This window comes from Muntiacus reevesi, chromosome 2, assembly GCF_963930625.1.
Source record: "Muntiacus reevesi chromosome 2, mMunRee1.1, whole genome shotgun sequence".
Taxonomy (NCBI): domain Eukaryota; kingdom Metazoa; phylum Chordata; class Mammalia; order Artiodactyla; family Cervidae; genus Muntiacus; species Muntiacus reevesi.
In genome coordinates this window covers 280,945,941-280,949,662 of record NC_089250.1, presented here as the reverse complement: position 1 = coordinate 280,949,662, position 3,722 = coordinate 280,945,941, and positions in this window count along the sequence as shown.

Below are 3,722 nucleotides of genomic sequence, written 5' to 3'. Positions count from 1 at the left end.
TTATAAGGTATGCTTTGTAAACAAAGATGAAACATTTAATTTGTTTTCACTATCTCACCCTTCCAGACTTTGCCATCAGCTACTGACCCTCTGTGGACTTGTTGGTTTATTGCCATTAGATTAAAACTAGTCACATGCATCTTGCTTAGCTGTGTTCTCTTTGTTTGAAATTGTTTATGTTTCTCTCTCCTAGTATGCTCTTATAAGTGCCATTATCTGTATCATTTATTTTGTATATAAGGTGGTCTCCTTCATTGTCCACTGTGTAACCCTCCTCCGAGTATACAGATATTTACAAGTCTTTGTATATAGATATCTATGCCTATATGTATCTATAATAGATATTTATATCTGTATATACATAGAAAGTTATGTCTATATCTACATACATATTTATATGCCTATGCATATAGATATTTATGTCTCTATGAAGCTAGGTATTTATACATCTATGTACCTAGAATGTATATTTCTATGCATATACACATTTGTATATCTATGTACCTAGACATTTATATTTCTCTCTGGAAATTTACATATCTATGTACCTAGATATTTACATTTATGTACACTTATGTTTATACAAATAGATGTCTTAGCAGTATAACAGGGCCTGTAGAAAAGGAAACGCTCCTACAAAAAGACCTGACTCAGCAACTGAACAGCAACAAAATAGAAAATACATTTGGTTCACCTGCCACCAACAACACATGGTATGTCAATGTTACTACAATATGAAATAAAGGTTACTTTAAAAAAATAAAGCTTAGGGGGACATCCCGGCAGTCCAGTGGTTAAGATCCTGTGCTTCAAATGCAGGGGGTGAGGATTCGACACTTGGTCGGGGAACTAAAAACCCCACAGGCCACATGGATCTGCCAGTAAACTAAAAAAAAATTATTAAAATAAATAAATAAAAATGTTCAGAAAGAACACACAAGCTTTTGGGTGTTTTTTCAGGTACATTCCATATTGAATTACAGTCTTGAGTTAAAACTTGAGTTTTCACATTGAAGGCAATCAATACTGGGCATGAAAAAGTCCTGCCGCCTTGTGGCCATTCCCTGCAATAGCAACCTTAAAACATGCTTATGAGAACAGTTCATGCAGAGATGGGCTCAGTAAAGGACATCAATGGTATGGACCTAACAGAAGCAGAAGATGTTAAGAAGGGGTGGCAAGAAAACACAGCAGAACTGTACAAAAAAGATCTTCATGGACCACACAGTCATGATGGTGTGATCACTCATTTAGAGCCAGACATCCTGGAATGTGAAGTCAAGTGGGCCTTAGGAGACATCACTACAAACAAAGCTAGTAGAGGTGATGGAATTCCAGTTGAGCTATTTCAGATCCTAAAAGATGATGCTGTGAAAGTGCTGCACTCAATCTGTCAGGAAATTTGGAAAGCTCAGCAGTGGTCACAGGACTGGAAAAGGTCAGTTTTCATTCCAATCCCAAAGAAAGGCAATGCCAAAGAATGCTCAAACTACTGCACAATTGCACTCATCTCACACGCTGGCAAAGTAATGCCCAAATTCTCCAAGCCAGGCTTGAGCAATACGTGAACTGTGAACTTCCAGATCTTCAAGCTGGTTTTAGAAAAGGCAGAGAAACCAGAGATCAAATTGTCAACATCCACTGGATCATTGAAAAAGCAAGAGAGTTCCAGGAAAAATATCTATTTCTGCTTTACAGATTATGCCAAATCCTTTGACTGTGTGGGTCACAATAAACTGTGGAAAATTCCCAAAAGATAGGAATACCAGACCACCTGACCTGCCTCTTGAGAAATCTGTATGCAGGTCAAGAAACAAGAGTCAGAACCAGACATGGAACAACAGACTGGTTCCAAATCAGGAGAGGAGCATATCAAGGCTATATATTGTCAAGGCTATAAAAATTGCTTATTTAACTTCTATGCAGAGTACACCATGAGAAATACCGGGCTGGATGAAGCACAAGCTAGATTCAAAATTGCCGGGAGAAATATCAGCAAAGCAGATGGCACAATCCTTATGGCAGAAAGTGAAGAAGAACTAAAGAGCCTCCTGATGAAAGTGAAAGAGGAGAATGAAAATGTTGGCTTAAAGTTCAACATTCAGAAAACTACGATTATGGCATCTGGTCCCATCACTTCATGGCAAATAGATGGGGAAACAGTGGCTGAATTTATTTTGGAGGCTCCAAAATCACTGCAGATGGTGACTGCAGCCAGGAAATTAAAAGACACTTACTCCTTGGAGGAAAGGTACTATCAACCTAGACAGTATATTAAAAAGCAGAGATGTTAATTTGCTAACAAAGGTCTCTCTAGTTAAGGCTATGGATTTTCCAGTGGTCATGTATGGATGGGAGTGTTGGACTGTGAAGAAAGCTGACTGCTGAAGAATGGAAGATTTTGATCTGTGGTGTTGGAGAAGACTCGAGAGTCCCTTGGACTGCAAGGGGATCCAACCAGTCCAATCGAAACGAGATCAGACCTGAGTGTTCATTGGAAAGACTGATGTTGAAGCTGAAACTCCAATGCTTTCGCCACCTGATGTGAAGAGTTGACTCATTTGAAAAGACACTGATGCTGAGAAAGATTGAGGGCAGGAGGAGAAGGGGACAACAGAAGATGAGATGGTTGGATGACATCACCAACTCAGTTGACACAAGTTTGGGTAAACTCCGGGAGTTACTGATAGACAGGGAGGCCTGGCGTGCTACAGTTCATGGGGCTGCAAAGAGTCAGACACGACTGAGTGACTGAATTGAACTGATAAGGGGAAAATATATGAAGAAGAATAGATATCTATATCTATATCAAGAATAGATAGCTATATGTATACCAGACCAGCTGGAATGTAAGGCATGCTGATGGTGACTGGTTCTGACTCTCAAGACTTCAAGCAACTGAAGCCTGGAGTCTCCCACAACCCAAGACCCATAATGAACCTGCCTGTATAGTTAAACTGTTAGTCACTCACTCATGTCTGACTCTTTGCAACCCCGTGGAAAACCAGGCTCCTCTGTCCATGGGATTCTCCAGGCAAGAATACTGGAGTGGACTGCCCCGCCCTCCTCTTGGGAACTTCCTCATTTAGGGGTTGAACCCGGGTCTTCTGCTATGCAGAGATTGTTTACCATCTGAGTCAGCTCAGAAGCCAGAACATGCCTGTACTCATAGATTAAAGCTTATCCAACTTTGTGGTTTACAGAGACACTGCTCTGGAAAGCTCCATGGTGTTCTCCGCGGTTCTGCAAGCAATACACTTTTCCTTCCCATGAACTTTGGCTGGGTTGTACCTTCTGGCTCTACACCCACCAAGAGGTAAACTCGCTTCTCTAGTAACATTTCTCCATCCAGACTCCCAACCACCACTTGGTACTAATTCTAAAATCTGTCGCTTTGCTTCCAACACATTGAAATCACATTATTTTTATGAGAGCAAAGCTACCTAAGGGCCAGAACCAGTGTCCCTATTTTATCTTGTGAAGCGAGTAGGTGTCAGGCAAACTCAGCTCTATGGACCCACAGTCCTCCAGATCGATGCCTCGGCTTACAGAAAACACTTGCAAGGCTTTGAAGTTTTACTTATACCTCATTTCTGAAGGCTTTTCATACCTACATTAAATAAACAGATGTCTCATCAGTGCCAGCTCTGCTTTCAGGTTAAAAATCCTCCAAGTTTTTTCTAACATCCTTATTCCACGCGTTGTGTTTAAATCTTTGACCA